Here is a 17,074-nt window from a genome sequence, read left to right on the forward strand (position 1 = left end):
TGCCTGAAGTCCTGGGCTGGGGGTGCCCCCAGTTCCACCCCACTCTGGCCTCCTCTACTCCCTGGCTGGGGCAGTATGTGGTGCGGTAAGGCCCTGAGGTGATCTCTGTGCCCCTCTGGACCCAATGCAGGCACTATAGGGCTGCACTTGCATGTTGCGGCTCTCACCTGGCACCTTCCTGTTCCCTGCTCTGGCAGGGGCCTGTGCCCAGCAGGACAGGAGGTCCTCCCCTTAGGGCCAGGAAAGCTCAGAACCCTGCAGAGCAACTCAGCTTTTTCTGTGGCAGTATCACTGGCACTGTTACAATGCGTGTTACCAGACAAAGGAGGGATGCGTTTGTGGTGAGAGACCACTATCCAGCATTTACTGTCCTGGGTTGGTCTCAGCAGTGAATGGCTGGGTTTGATACAAGCTGTATCAATACTAGTGATATTTTTCAAAAAATAGGTGAATGCTGGACCACGACTGGCCTGCCTGTCTACCTTAGTGATGTTAAGTTTCTTCTGTGATGTGAAAAAGCTATGTTTTAAATCATGTCGGAATTTATTTCCCCTAAAACTTTTTGGGTTATACCCATGCCCATCCCACTGGAGGGAGACAGGTCAGGTCAGGATCATTTCTCTCCCACACCAGGCAAGAGGCCATGAGATTGGAAATGTCATTAGGGACACACTGCTGACCGTGGCAACACAAATATTCCTACTGACTTGTGAAATTTGCCTATGATCCTCATGGGGGAAAGCAGATGCACTCATTATGTTCATAATCACAAGGGCTAACACGAGGCTCCCGGTCCTTCATCAAGAGAAGTAAGTTTTCACCTGTAATAGGATTCACTGGTTGTTGATTTGCTTTACCTGTAATTTTCTCTTGTTTTTACCTTAACCCTTCAGCCATGGTAATTCACCTGTAAAAACATTTTTTTTTAACAAGAACAAGGGGTTCTGTCTTTCCTTTTCATGTATATGGTAATGAAAAGAAAACAGCTGAATTAAACATAAGCAACATATAGCTAAAAATACCCTTTGTACTGCAAGGGATCACTGTGCTACTGAGGGAACACAATACCCATGCTATAACATCTCTCTTGGTAGGTGCTTAGATACTTTGGCTGATGTAAAAGGCCATATTAACTGCTTTCTGGATGCTGAGCCGCGGTCCAGTGTTGACTCTCGGTTTGCCACAGTGTTGGTCAGGCACCGGCACCAGTTGCATCCTCCCAGCTGTGACACCACAGCTGCTTCTTCACAAGGGTTTTTTTTCAGCACAGGCAATGGTGCAAGGGAGCAGCCGAGTGGCAGAAAGGCTCAGCCTGGGCCTGGACGAGGAGAACAGCCCCGACACGGTCAGCAGCTGGGGGACACCGGTGCGGGAGGGTGAGCCTGGGCGAGGAGCACGGCCCCGACGTGGGCAGTGCTGGGGACACCAGTGTGGGAGGATAAGGCTGGGCGAGGAGCACGGCCCTCACACAGACAGTACCGGGGGATGCCGACATGGTAGGAAATGTCAGGTGAATGCTCTCGATGATCTTAAAGGTCTTTTCCAACCTATACAATTCTGTGATTCTGTGAAGCAGGCAGGTGGGCATGCCATGCCCTGGGGGTGACCAGCAGGGTCAGGCACACGGGAACACCGCAAGCACACATGAGCTGAGGAAGCTGTGCCTGGCTGTGGTTGAGGAAGAAAACATGGCTTCTAGCACTGGTGCCAGTCCTGGTCCTGTTGCGGGGTGGTTTGGGGCTGGCACCACTCCTAGGAAGGGGCCCCGGCTGCAGCAGAGTCGGGGTCGTGGCCATGGCTGCACCTTGTATCTCTGTTGTGCCTGGCTGTTGCTTGGGAGAACTTTTTTGCTTGTGGCTTCTAGTTGTGTTGTGTGTCCTGCTGGGGGATGGTCTGAGGCTGCACTGGCAGCACTTCTGGGCAGGGGTCCCAGCTGCAGCAGGGCCAGGCCAGGGGTCGGGGCTGTGCCCCATGGTTCTGGGACTGGTTGCTGTGGGGGAAGCTGAGGGAAGCTCTGATGCCAGAGCTGCCCCAGGGCAGCTTCTCCCCACATCATCAGTGACCACCCAGCCTGCCCCTGGCAAGTACTGGTGTGGGTCTCAGCCATGGCTGGGCTGAGGACAGCCCTGTCCTCCCCTGTGGGGCTCCTGGTTGTTCTGGGCCCCTCCTGAAACCTATTTGGCTTGCTTCAGCTTTATTTGATGTTTGGCACTTGGCTTGGCAATGATGTTTAGCAGGATGGGAAGCACAGCCTGTGGCTCCCCCAGTCTTGCTCCTGGGCAGGGTCAGGGTGAGGCTGGCAGCCGGGGGGATGAATGCTGTGCCAGGCCAAGCCCTGGATGGGAACAGCCCCTCGTCGGCCGCAGTTGCTCTGTGTCACTTTGTGCCTGAAATGCTCCTCACTGAGCAGAGGGGTTTAGCACACTTTTCATTCTCACCTGCTCTTCTGGGAAGAAGTGTGTTTTTTCAGGCTGAGCTCCGAGCTCTTCCATTGTCATTTCTCCCTCCCCTCCCCATTTACTGTGTGGCACTGGGCAGCCTCTGCCAAAAGCGAGGGGTGGGCAGGAGGGAAGAGTTGTCCTTGCCTGGGACAGGCATCTCCAGTGCATTATGAGGGGCCATGCTGTGCACCCTGGGAGCTCTGACTGACTGGTTTCTCTCCCCTTTCACAGGTACAGAGGAGACACCACTGCCTTGTGCCACCACCTCGCCTGTGCCCCACAGCCTGAAATCCCTTGTAGCATGGCTGCCCTGGGAGAGCTGGGGGGGAGGAGGCCGGGCTCCCTGCTTGCACAAGGACAACTTCCCTCCCTGCTGCTCCTGGCTGGAAAGAGCTTCTTATTGGGGACAGCCCTGCCTGTGCCCACCTCAGAGTATGGATCTGGCTGATGGACCAGGTAGTTTCAGCTCCAGCCAGAAGATGTTCCTGAAGATGTTCCTTAACCTCCAGCTGTAACAGGAAGGAGCGTGTATCTCAGCTCTGGCATTAGCCAGAGGCTATGGATAGCAGATACTTCTCTGTTCAACTGTGCTGGGAGTGCAGCCCCAGCTGATGGATGTCACAGCTTGTTACAGCTCTAGCTAATGGACACTCCAGCTGTACGGCAGCTCCCGCGACTGGATGCTCCGGATAAGAGATGCTCCTGCTTCTTACGGCTCTTGCTGATTGACAGTCCAACGTGTTACTACTCATGAAGCCCCACCTAATTTCAGTTCCTGCTTCTTACAGCTCTGGCTCTGTATTGCAGCTCCGGCTCCTGCACAGCTGTGATGAGAGATGCTGCTGCTGCTCGTTTCAGGTTCAGGTAATTTCAATTCCAGCTACTGGACACTCCAGCTTCTTATAGCTCTGGCTTGTTTCAGTTTAACATAATTTCAGGTCCAGCTTGTTGAAGCTCCAGCTTTTGGCAGTTCTGTCTTCTTACAGCTCCAGCTGATGGATGCTCAGGCTTGTTTCAGTTTCAGCTCCAGCTCATTCCAGCTCTGGCTACTGGACCTTCCAGCTAAGAGACGCTCCTGGTTCATACAGCTCTGGCTGATGGATGCTCCAGCTGGTTTCATTTTCAGGTAATTTCAGCTCCAGATCGTTGAAGCTCCAGCTCTACATTGCAGCTCAGTTAGTTACTGCACAGTTGGGATAAGAGATGCTTCTGCTTCTTACTACTGCTGCTTGCCACAGCTCTGGCCAATGAACACTCGGGCTTGTTTCAGTTTCAGGTAGTTTCAACTCCAGCTCTATACAACAGCTCCAGCTACGAGATGCTCCAGCTATGAGATACTCCAGCTTGTTCCAGCTCCGAATGATGGACACTCCAGCTCAAATAATGTGAACCTCCAAGTTATTTCAGCTCCTGCTTCTTACAGCTGTAGCTGGCGGTCGCTCAGCTTGTTTCAGTTTCAGCTCCAGCTCATTCCAGCTCTACTTTGTTGAAGCTCCACCTCCAGCTACTGGATGCTCAGGATAAGAGATGCTCCTGCTTCTTACAGTTCCTGGTTATGGGTGCTCCAGCATGTTACTGCTCAAGGTATTTGAAGCCCCAGGTTATTTCAGCTCCTGCTTCTTGAAACTCCAGCTCTACACAGCAGCTCTGGCTACTGGACACTCCAGAAAAGAGATGCTTCTGCTTCTTACAGCTCCGGTTGATGGGTGCTTCAACTTGAGCTCATATACACTCTTACTGCTGGATATTCTGGCTTGTTAATTGATGCTGCTTCTTGTTATGGCTTTTGCTTGACTGATGCTCCTTCTTGTTACAAGCTAATTGCAGCAATCTGGGCTTTTGGCAAGGTCGTAAATCCATCACTGTCATAACTTGAAGATTAATATTAACTGTCATAATTGTATGTTGTCTAAATATTGATTAATTATTTAATAACTATTCTAGTCATTGTACAAAGCTTAAAAAAAGAGTTGGAAAAAAGCACCTTTCCCCCTAGAGACTAGGTCAGATGTTGAGTTCAGGCTGGTGCATGCCAGCTTCCCTACCTTCAGGGACCAATGTGACCTGACCCCCACCGCCCCCACTCACCCTGCCCACCTGGCCCACAAAGCACTCCCACCACCCACCCTCTGTCTCCCACCCACCCACCTGCCCAAAGTTGCCCCAAGCTTCCGTTGTGGGGGCTGAAAACAGCCCACTTAGCCTCCGTTTCCAAGTCACAAAAATGCAGCACTTACTTACTTACTTGTTTTTTTCTGAGCCACAAAAACACAGAACTTAGTCTCTGTTTTCAAGCACTGAAAATGCAGGACTTAGTCTTTTTTCAGAGCATTAGAAACACACGGCTGTGCTTTTCAGACCCCGAACCAGCCCCAGAGCTTATTTTAAGGCCCAAAAATGCAGCACTTAATCTCTGTTTTCAAAAGATGAAAATGCAAGACTTGGTCTGCATTTTCCATCCCAAAAACATAACACAATTTTCTGAGCCCCAAATCCACAGCATTTTATTGGGTACCCATGAATAATGTGTTGTGCTCACTCTTGCTCATCAGTGCTCATCAGTTCCACATGATGCCTCTTCCGTCTTCTGCACCAGCTGCTGCAAAGGAAGGAAGACACAGAGCTGGGAAGCTCTGTTCCTCTGCCTGAAGGACAGAGGGACTCCGACCCCAGGAGCACTACTCCTCAGCACTACTGGCCACTGGCCCACCCCCTATGCATCAGCTTTTCTCACCAAAGTGATGCACAGCAGGGTTCCTGCTGGATCTGGCTGGGCTCCGAGGCAGGCACCCTGAGCAAATGGAGCTGGGCATGTAAAGCAGCGGCCACAAGAGGTTGCACCCCTGCTTATGGGGGGCTCGAGCTGCTGCCTGGACTGCAAAGTGCCTGGGAGTGCAGAGCACTGGCTGGGTCCTGAGTTACAGGGCAACCCTGGTCCCAAAGGTCAAAGGAGGCTCCCTCTCTCCAGTTTGGGAGCACTCTGACCTGCACCCCCGCTAACAGGGCGGTCACCCTGCACGAGCTGCTAGTGGAGCACCAAGGCTCTCAGACCCACAGCCTGCTTACAGGCAGATAGGTGGACACACAGGGAGCCAAAGAGCTTGTCCTTCCCCTGCAGCAACAGGAATGACTCTCAGCAGCCAGGCAGTGGAATGGGATGGCTGGGGGGCCGGGACTCCAGCCCCAATGACAGAGAGGGCTCACCTGGCCCCACACGTCTCAGCCCCACACCCCCTGAAAGGCCAGGGCCAGAGATACCCACCTGATTACAGGGGGTCCCTCCAAGCACCTCCTGCCAAGCGAGCAACCCCTGCCACCCCCGCCACTCGCTTGGCACTCCCAAGCACAACCCACAGAGCAGGAGGCTCCAGCCTACACTTGAGTTATGGGCTGGCCCTCCTGGCTGCAGCACACCACCACATGTTCAGGAGCCCAGGGCGCGACCTCAAGCCCAGCTGCAGGGAGGTTGCCTCAGCCAAAAGTAGCAGCAGAGGTGGGCCTGCACCCTCCCTCCAGCACAGCACTACCTCAACCTGCACCCTCTAAAGGGCGAGGGAGGGGTTGTTCCTGCTGGCTGGCTAAAGCAGCTGGCTGCAGCACTGCAGCCTCCCCAGCCCTGCTTACAGGAGGGAGATCAGGCTGCTCCTGGGGACAGAGGGCTCCTCAGCTCATGACACACACCCCGAGGATGGGGCTGTTATGCTAGCAGGTTGCCCAGGAGGAGACCTGGCCAGGTGGAGATCCAGGCCTTGACTACAAGTGGGTCGCCTTGCCCTCACTCCTGTCAAGTGGCTTCGCTCCATCCAGGGAAAGAAGGGGCAAGCCCGGACTCTCCCTCCACTCATCAGCTGAGAGGGGACCCCCGTGTGGCTGGACAGAGCCCTTCTTTCTCTCCTGGGAAGCTCAAGCTAAGCTGCGGCACTTTGATCATATGCCTAAAGGACGAGCTCACTCACTTGCACACTCACACCAATGTATAAGGACAGGGGTAAGGCACAATCATGACTTTCCAGAGAAGAAAGAGAGCTCAGTGCAGCCAACATCTTGGAGACCCAGCCCTAGCCGCAAGCCAGGAAGGAGAGACTCAGACCTGCCTCCAGGCTGCAGGGAGGCCAGAGCACTCAACATGCCAAGGGACTTCACAGGTGGCCAAAGGGCAAATGCCATGACATGCCCCGATGACAGGGGGTCACACTGGCCAGGCCGCCAGCAGGCAGGGAAATGGCCCTCCCCAGCTTACAGCGTTATCCCACAAGTGTGAGGTTGTTTACCTGGTGTGTGAGACACCAATATACACACAGGGCAGAGGTATTTTTATTCATGTCTGTGCAGAGATGCGTGCTAGGTGGTAGATCCACAAAGCTAGCACACAGTTCGGTGGGCATACAGGTACAGTATTTATACAGTCTAGTCATGCATATGCCTAAGTAATTACACAAAGCAGTTTTCTATTGGTCTACATTTCTCTTATTTCAGATTAAAGCTACAGTGCTACTTTAATATTCTGTGCACGCTCAAAGGTGAGGGGTCTCTGCTTGGGCCGGGGTCTCCAGCTCGAGGGGTGTGACTTTTAGTATTATAATGAGGATAGTTTGCATGAGGGTGCTTCTTATCACACTTCTGCTAGTTGTTTCAGATGTTTCCCAAAACATTTTGATTAGCTTACGTATTTCTCCAGGATGTGCTTTACTCCCAAGAACAGTAATTCTTGTTTAGACACTCCGCTTTCCAGCCTGAATCCCCCTTATCAACTTTACATAAGCTTTGCCCTTCTACCAGCTCCTGTTAGACTACAGTTCCCCCCTTTGAGACTATGAGACTTTTCTCCATAGTCCTCATCTGTCTCATTATTAGTTCTCACTAATAACTTGCGCAATTAGTCATCTAACACATTTTAAGGCACAACTAACAACAATACAGATGATAAACTTGCCAACAATCCAGTTAGGGAGAACCCAAAACTTTGCAATATTTTGTTTAGAGGCCTGAATATTTCTACTTGATTTTGCCACTTGTTTTATTTCAGTTATATCGGGGATATGGATGCAACAGCCTTTGTTTTTCAGTTCTAGGTACCCACATACCCCATGCTTATGTAATAACATTAAATCTAAGGTTAGCCTGTTCTGCAATGTCATCTTTGAAGTTTCCTGTAATTGAGTGGTTTAAATCCTGTAATCCTGCTCTGGTTGCATTTGCCAATAGTTCTACTTGTCCTGTTAGACTGTACAACCACATTCGACTCTGAAAGGAGTTAATTTGGAGACCAGGAAAGCTTCAGTTTAAATCTAAAGTTAAAATTCCCAACTCGAGGGGATCGGCTGCAGATGTAGGTAATGGTGAACAAGCCATTATACTGCTGACATTATGGATTCTTCCAAAGGATTGGACAAGTTTTAAGACTAGATTTCTGTTACAAAAAATAAATGCTAGGTTAATCAAAGTCAGAGATACAATTTTCATTATAACTATGCTAAATTAATAACACTTTCCGAGCGTGTCCTAGGAGTAATTTCAATAGTAGTTTTCTAAAAGAAAAACCTTGATACAATTCATCGACAGTCCCCGGTTAGTCGGAGTTTCAGTTCTCCAGTTGGCATAGAGGTCCACTTGTCCTGGTCTGGTGCCTTCTTTACTCCAGTACAATGAATCCAAGAGTCAATCCCATTCACCTTTACCGCTGTATAAGTTTATAATAGCACTGTATAAGGTCCTTTCCACTTTTCTTTCAGGGGCTCGTCTTTCCCAGTTTGTACGTAGACCGAGTCTCCTGGTTGGAATAGGTGTATCGGGGTGTCCAAGGGAATGGGAGTCTTCTGGTTGAGGTAACTATGCAGGGAGGATAAATTCTGCAAGAGAGAAATCAAATACTCTTTAATTACAGCCTGTGCCTTTATATGCATTTGGTCTCCCTTCATGGTTAAATGATTGATTGGATATGGTTTCCCATACAGGATCTCAAATCGACTAACACCTTCCCTAACTCTGGGTGTAACTCGTACTCTCATTAATGCCATGGGTAGAATATCTACCCATTTCATCCGAGTTTCCTGACACACTTTAGAAATCTGCCTTTTTAGAGTTTGATTCATTCTTTCTACTTTGCCACTGGACTGTGGCCTCCAAGGGGTATGCAAATCCCATTTAATGTCTAGAAATCTAGAAACTCCCTGCACTATTTCTGCAATAAAGTGGGGTCTGTTATTGGAGGGTATACCTTCTGGAACACCGAATGTGGGGACAATTTCTTTCAATAAAATTTTAATCATTTCCCTAGCCTTGTTAGTGCAACAAGGGAAAGCTTCGGGCCAACCAGAAAAGGTGTCTACCATTACCAATAAATCTTTATACAGATTACACCTTGGCAATTCTGTAAAATCTATTTGCCAGTATTCCCCAGGAGTTAGTCCTTGTTTTATGATTCCTCCCATGATCTTCTTGGCAATTTTTGGGTTATTGGTGCAACAGATAGTGCATTTTTTAACTATCATATCTGCAAGGCTTTGCATTCTTGGCCCAATGGTGCATCTTTTGGCAATTAGTACTAATGCATCTGCTCCCAAGTGCGTTTCTTGGTGCAGTTTCTTGAGTAGAATTTCCATCATCTTTTCAGAAATTAATAATAGCTTCAGTGATGTCAACCACCAAGCCTGATCATTTTTGGAACAATCTAATTGCTCTGCCAATTGATTTTCCTTCTCAGTATATTGTGGGGGTGGTAATTCCAAATGGGGTACTGGAATTAAAGCTCCTTCAAATTTTGATTTCTGTAATGCTGCTTCTTTTGCTAACTGGTCTGCTTTCCGATTTCCCTTTGTGATTTTATTGTTTCCCTTCTGATGCACTTCACAATGCATTACAGCAACCTTCTTCGGTTGAAGGACTGCCGGTAAGAGCTTCATTATTTCTGTTCCATATTTGATTGGAGTCCCATGTGAACTTAATACTCCTCTTTCTTTCCAAATTGCCTCATGTGCATGCACTACACTTAGAATCTGTGTATATATTGACCCTTTACCTGACTAAGCTGCAAAGCTCATGTTAGCGCAACCAATTCTGTCTTTTGGGCAGATGTATTACTACACAAAGATTTAGCTTCTAAGGCCTGAGTATGTGTTATCCAGCTTTTCATCTTCCTTCCAAAATAAAGCTGCTTCCATCAGTAAATACCTCCAATTCTGCATTTGGTAGGGGTTTGTCTTGCAGGACGGGGCTACTGGAATACACTTGCTCGATGGTGGTTAAGCAGTCATGATGCAATTCACCGGATTCGGAAACTGGGAGCAAAGTTGCAGGGTTAAGAGCAGAGGTCAGGGAGATTACAACATCATTGTGTTCCAGCAGCACCACTTGATATTTAGCTAACCTGCTTGGGGAGATCCAATGATGCCCTTTGTTTTCAAGGACAGAAGACACAGCATGAGGTACAAATACAGTAACTGGTTGGCCTAACGTCAGTTTCCGAGACTCTTCAATCAAAGTCGCAGTCGCTGCTACTGCCCTCAAACAAGCGGGCCAGCCTTTACTGACCTCATCTAATTGCTTTGAAAAATATCCCACCAGTCTTTTCCAGCTCCCCAGTTTTTGTGTCTAAACTCCTAATGCCACTTGCTGTCATTCATGTACATATAATTGGAAGGGTTTCCTCAAATTCCGGAGTCCCAAAGCAGGAGCCTCCATGAGTTTCTTTTTAATTTCATCAAAACTCTTCCTACATTCAGGTGTCCATTTGACAACTCCCTCAGGTCCTTTCACAGCAGCATGCATTGGTTTGGCAATTAGTCCAAACTTGGGAAGCCATAAGCGACACCATCTGGACATTCCCAGAAATCCTCTTAAATGCTTCTTTGATGTGGGTACAACAATTCTACAAATTGCCTCTTTTCTTTCCATACTTAATTCTCTCTGTCCTTTGGTGATATCAAACCCCATATATTGGACCTTTTTTTTCCCAATCTGAGCCTTTTTCTTAGAAACCCGATACCCTGCCAAGCCCAGAAAGTTAAGCAAACTGATGGTGGCTTCCAGACATGCCTCATAACTGTCTGAACCAATTAGCAAATCATCACATATGGCAACAACGTTACAGCATCGTGATCATTTTGCCATAGTTCCAATTCTTTGGCTAGTACCTTACCAAACAAGGCAGGGCTGTTTTTGAATCTCTGGGGAAGGACAGTCCAGCAGAGTTGTGTCTTTCGTCCTGTAGCTGGATTCTCCCATTCAAAGGCGAAGATGGTCTGGCTCTGCTCATCCACAGCTATACAGAAGAAAGCATCCTTTAGATCTAATACTCTGAAATAAGTGTTACTGTTAGGCATTGTAGTAAGGAGGGTATATGGGTTTGGAACCACAGGGTGGACATCTACTATCCTTGCATTAATTTCTCCTAAGTCCTGTACCAGTCTATATTCAGAAGAATGGGGCTTCTTTACAGGTAGGATGGGAGTATTAAATTCCGATTGACACTCCTGTAACAATCCATGGTTTAAAAAAGAGCTTATTATAGGTTCTTAGCCTTTTTGGGCCTCCAGCTTAATGGAGTATTGTTTCCTTCTTAACTGGTTGAGCTCCTGGTTTCAGTTCAATCTTTACGGGGGTTGCATTCTTCACTCATCCAGGTATCTTTGATGCCCATACTAGAGGTATGACTGCATTCAGTACTTCCTCTGGAATATTCATTTCTTCATTAGGATCTTTGTCGGTTAACAAACATATCTGGGCTTTCCAGGCACTCTCTGGAGGAATATGCAACTGAACAGAGTCTTCCGAAAAAGTTAGTTGTGCATTCAGTTTACAAAGTAAATCCTGTCCAAGCAATGGTAAGGGGCATTCTGGCATAGAAAGGAATTCATTAGTTCATTTAGTATTTCCAATTGAACGTTCCATAGGTTGTAAAAACGGCCTTAAAGTCTTTTTCCCTGTTGCACCAACAACGCTTCTTTTAGTTCTGCTTAAGGGTCCCCTACAACTAGTTACTACAGAATGTGTGGCTCCACTATCAATTAAAAAAATCTATTATTTCATTCCCCAGCTTGACTGGAACCAGAGGATTGGCTGGGGAAACTTTATACACCTTATATGCAATGGACAGTAACTGTGAGATTGTCATTCCATCCGCACCCTCTACCTTTTGTAATTTCTTTCTTATATCTGCTGCTGCTTGACCAATAAACAGCATGTTAAATAACTTTGAATTGCTATCATCTTCCGGATGCAGATCCGTCCATTTTTGAGCTACTTCACACAGTCTCTCATAGAAGGCTGACGGGGTTTCCTTATCCCCTGCCTTACTTCATGTAGTTTAGAGAAATTCTTAGGTTTTTGCACTCCATGTTGAATCCCATACAAAATTAACTTTTGATATTCCTTCACCCTCTGTAATCCCTCACTTGTGTTTGGATCCCACTCTGGATCCTCTTTTGGGAGGTACATATTGGTATCAGGCACGCTCCCCCGTTGTGAGATCAGTCCCTCTGGAGCCTTCTCTAAAATCATTCTCCTCTCCTCAGTGGTAAACAAATATTCTAGGAGAGCCTGTACATCTCCCCTGTTTGGATTATGAGTCATCATTACAGTTTTAACAGTACTATACATTCCTTCTGGATTGTTCCAATTGAATACAACAAGATTTTCCTTTTTCTCTTTTAACGCATATATTCCAATCTGATGTTTAGAATCCAGTAAACCACATTTCTTCCTAATATCCCAATCATTTCTGAACGGAAAAAACATATCCACATAAGGTATTTCATCCCATTTTTCAGTTCTCCGACAAAACAACATTAATTGCAATATCTCCAACAAAACAACATTAATTGCAATATAGCGTTATATTTCAAGGATCCATTCTCAGGCCATTTTTCACCATCTTCCAATTGATATTGTGGCCACCATTGATTACAATATCATTTTAGCTTATTTTTAGTCATGGGATCCCCCCCAAATTTATTCCCATTCTTCAGGATGCATCCTAGAGGAGAGCAAAGGAGTGCCTCCTGGGAAGCAGCAGCACCCATATCGGTACCGAAAAACTCGGCGTTTCTACACAAAGCAGAACAAGGGACATCTCCCTTCGTTAATCAGAACAAAACAGCGTGTAGAAACAAACAGATCGATGCTACTGCCACTTATCTTCCCTGATGCATCTTATGCAGAGCCCAGAACAGAACAGATGGTGCCTGCTTCCTGAGAGATCTTGCCCTTACCCCCCTTTTCTCATATCCCCCCAAAATACCTCTTTTCAGTAGCGGTGCACCATTGTGTCGCTTACAGCCCGACTGCAGGAGAGGAGCTGAAGGATCAACAGGTCGGTGTGCGCTGGAGTCCACTCAGGTCTCTTCTCCCTGTCAGATGCGGCAAGGCGAACCGGGCAAGGCTGTCAGCTCAGTCCCACCTGGGTCGCCAAAACTGTTGTCCCACAAGTGTGAGGTTGTTTACCTGGTGTGTGAGACACCAATATACACACAGGGCAGAGGTATTTTTATTTCATGTCTGCGCAGAGATGGGTGCTAGGTGGTAGCTCCACAAAGCTAGCACACAGTTCGGTGGTCATACAGGTACAGTATTTATACAGTTTAGTTATGTATATGCCTAAGTAATTACACAAAGCAGTTTTCTATTGGTCTACATTTCTCTTATTTCAGATTAAAGCTACAGCGCTACTTTAATATTCTGTGCACGCTCAAAGGTGAGGGGTCTCTGCTTGGGCCGGGGTCTCCAGCTCGAGGGGTGTGACTTTTAGTATTATAATGAGGATAGTTTGTGTGAGGGTGCTTCTTATCACACTTCTACTAGTTGTTTCAGATGGTTCCCAAAACATTTAAATTAGCTTACATATTTCTCCGGGATGTGCTTTTCTCCCAAGGACAGTAATTCTTGTTCAGATGTTCTGCTTTCCAGCCTGAATCCCCCTTATCAGCTTTACATAAACCCTGGCCTTCCACCAGCTCCTGTTAGACTACACTTTTAGCACTATTTTTGCAACATCCCCTGAAGGGAACCAGAAGATACAGAAATTTGCAGTCTCTGACATGACATATTTGGAATGAGCTCAGATTGCCTCATTTGAAGTGATGATAGCATTCTATATTAACAAAGTGTATCAAGTAAGAGGCACACTGTTCTGTGAGCAAGAGAAGACAGCATAGAAAGAGAGTATGGCTAGTGTGTCCCCTCAGTGTTCAAAAGGTACAATCTAGTATGTGATAACTCAGCAAGCATGAAGTAATATATTTAAAACAGACAAAGGGTTTCTTGCTGTCTTCTCAGGTATACACAGAGACAGCATCTTCCTAACAGAAATAGTTTACATATTACCAGTTTAAACAGGAGCCACATGTTTAGGTGGTGTTTCCCAGACCTTTAACAAAACTCCACCAGAGCAACAATCTCTTTCGGTAATTGAAATGCTGAATTTGATGAGTCTTTTCTAGCTATGTGTGACGGTGTGCTTCCCCCGCCCCCGACCTTTATCTTCTGCAACCCTGCTCGGGTGATAACTACCAGTGATAGTCGTAATGGATGCATCTGGTCATGATGGCTGCTGCATCTGACTCAAAGTGGATTCGGGAGACAGATAACAACACAACAGCCAAGGGCTATTGTGCAATGTGCCCACCTAAGAAACAAAAATCTGTGGTCGGCATGCAAATATGACTATGGGTCAATCATCCTACCCCCATAAATAGTGAGCAGCCCAAGAGCCCTTTGAGCTCTCCTGCAGGGCAGTGGGCTGCATGGCAGGATCTCCCCTTGAGTAAGGACGCCTCTCAAGGTTACTCCTCGAGGCTGAGAGATACCTTGCCGCAACAGATCCTTGGTAAGTGACTGTTAGCATGCTAAACTTTGAAATCTTAGCTAAGTGATATAAAGGATTGCACATATATAATCCTTTAAACATAAAGTGTTGACCAAGTCTGGGACTAGGATTGGATCTAGCTGCACCTAGACTCCCCTCTGAGAAGGAGTTTAGAAAGCAAGGGGATCCTTTTCCGAACCTCATGACTCAATGGGCGGGTCTCCCTGACAGTCCTGTCTGACCCTGTCCTCTATGCAGTAAATAATCAAGTGTACCTTGCCATTGAATCTTGTTAAAACACTGTCGCACTGAACTTTGTTAACTCCCTGTTCTGTATCAACAAAGTATATTTTTACTTCTCTCCTATGAGTGAAGTGCACTCTCACTCCATCTGCAACACCATGCATCAATTACAAATCTTCAGAAAAGAAAATAGATTAATTCCTCAGAGATCAGTTAAGTCATTGTTGCCATGAAAAGCCAAAATCAGGACTCTATAGTCGGGATGACTGTATCAGGAGGGAGAAAGCCAATGATTTCCTTTTTGTTCTAGTACAGCTGATACTGTTGTGTGAAACCAGCACTGTAGTTTTTTTGGCCTAAAGTAAATTTCCGGGCCTCTTGGATGTTTAGTACTACAGCCGCCACAGCTCGTAGGCACCCTGGCTACCCTTTGCTTACTTCAGCAAGCTGCTTAGAAAAGTAGGCCACAGCTCTTTTGTAGAGCCCCAGTCGTTGAGCTAGGACTCCCAGAGCTATACCTTGTTTTTCATGGGAAAGCAGCCAGAAGGGTTTAGTAACGTCAGGCAGGCCCAGGGCCGGGGCCTTCATCAGTTCCTTTTTAAGTGTTTTGAACGTGTTTTGAGCTTCTCTGGACCAAACCAATTGAGTGGGATTGTTTTGCAAAAGTTCATACAAAGGCTTTACTATTATTCCATAATCGACACCAACCTGCCATTCCCAAGAAGGTCCTGTGTTCCTTTACCGTTTGAGGGAGGGGGGTTCTGCAGATGGCTGCTTTTCGTTCCGTTCCTAATTCTCGTTGTCCTCCAGATAGCTCGTATCCAAGTAAGTTACTTGCTGTCGCACCATCCGAGCTTTCTGTTGAGAGACTCGATACCCATTCAGGCCCAAAAAGTTCAACAAATTAGTAGTCCATTGAATACAATCAGACTTTGTTTCGGTTGCTATTAATAAGTCATCCACATACTGTAGAAGAGTTCCGTCTCTGGTGGGAGGATCCCATGTCTCAAGTTCTTGTGCTAATTGATTTCCAAAGATGGTTGCACTGTTCTTAAAACCTCGGGGTAACACTGTCCAGGTAAGTTGGGTTTTCCTACCAGTAGCAGGACTTTCCCATTCAAATTGCAAACAGGTTTTGGCTCTCCTCGGCCAGAGGCAAGCAGAAGAATGCATCTTTCAAATCTAATACTGTAAACCATACTTGATTGTTTCGTAATTTAGTAAGTAAAGTATAAGGATTGGCCACCACAGCGTGTAAAGCTTTAAAATTGAGGGGGTTTAGAAAGAATGCCTTTTCCTGTTGGCCAGTAGCTCCCACTACAGTCACAAAGTCTTTACTCACAGGTATCAATTTTTGATTTAAAACAGATTTTAAAATTTTTTTTTTTTATTTAAAAAATTTAAAACAATTTATCCCATAAATCTCAAAGACCCAGTGAAGTATCATCTGAAGATACTTCCTGGAATATTCGTGCTTTCTCCCCGAGTGCATTTAGATCTGCTTGTATCTGCGTATCGTCATTGATATATGGCAACATTTGGGCTCTGCACAACATTGGGCCTCTGCAGTTGTTTATCAGGCAATATTGTGGCTCTGCACTTGCTTACCTCCGTAAGCAAGTCCTCACTGTCCCTCAAAACTGCATTCACTGCCTCATTGACACTGGGGGTCTGCAATTGCTTACCTCCGTAAGGGTGCAACACTCTGTATCTCACTGTCGCAGATTCCAACTCCTCACTTCGAAAAGTCCAACGACTGCTCCCACACGAAAGGTGTCAGGACTGAAAGCTCTTGCAGGTCCTCTCTGTCCCTTGGAACTGCATTCACTGCCGCACAGACAATGGGGCTCTGCACTTGCCTGGCTTCCTAAGAGGGCAAGACTGTGTATCTCACTCTAGCAGAAACCGGCTGCGACACTCTAAAGGTCCAACGATTGCTCATTGTTCCACTTTCCAGCCTGAATCCCCCTTATCAGCTTTACGTAAGCTTTGGCCTTCCACCAGCTCCTGTTAGATTACACTGTTAGACTACAACAAGGTGGGCTTGGTGTCTAGACAGCTCCATTTCCCCCTTGGGTGCAGAGAGAGTGACACTGGGGACCCTCCTTAGAGGGTTGTCACTCACTCCAGGCAGCCGAAGGAGCAACACGGCAAAAGGCCAACAAAAGCAAAGACCCGAGCCCTGTTTACAGGAAGGTCACCCAGCGCAAAGCCAGCCAGGACACCGAAGGTGCCAGCGATGCTCTTGCGAGACCACAGCTCTGGTGACAGGGAGGTCCCTTTGCCCAGAGTGCCTTTCTCATCCCCCTCTTCAGGGCACCACTCCTCTTTGTGCTCACTCTTGCCTTGCGGTTCCATACCATGCTTCTTATTTCTTCTCCGCAAGCTGCTGAAAGGGAAGGAGGACATAGTAAGCCCTGAGAAGCGCCAGCTCCTAACCAGTATGCCCAGGGATGGACTGACTCTTGGAGCACCACTGCCTCAGTCAGGCCTGCAACCTACCTGCAGCCCGTGTCAAGGGCAATTTTCCATCCTGGCACCCTCCTCTCCTTTCTTCTCTAGCCTCTCTCTCCCACTCCCCACCCCCGTC

General features: G+C 47.2%; 1 long non-coding RNA gene across 1 annotated transcript; it reads right to left on the reverse strand.

Moving 5' to 3' along the window:
• Positions 1–6,824: 6,824 nt before the first annotated feature.
• LOC140651995 (uncharacterized) lies at positions 6,825–15,762 on the reverse strand. The gene is made up of 3 exons (XR_012042621.1): positions 15,193–15,762; positions 12,679–12,787; positions 6,825–8,290 (listed from the first exon to the last, which is right to left on the reverse strand). It is a non-coding gene; the product is annotated as an uncharacterized lncRNA (long non-coding RNA).
• Positions 15,763–17,074: the final 1,312 nt, after the last annotated feature.

The sequence above is a fragment of the Ciconia boyciana genome, chromosome 5 (genome assembly GCF_034638445.1).
Source record: "Ciconia boyciana chromosome 5, ASM3463844v1, whole genome shotgun sequence".
Taxonomy (NCBI): Eukaryota; Metazoa; Chordata; class Aves; order Ciconiiformes; family Ciconiidae; genus Ciconia; species Ciconia boyciana.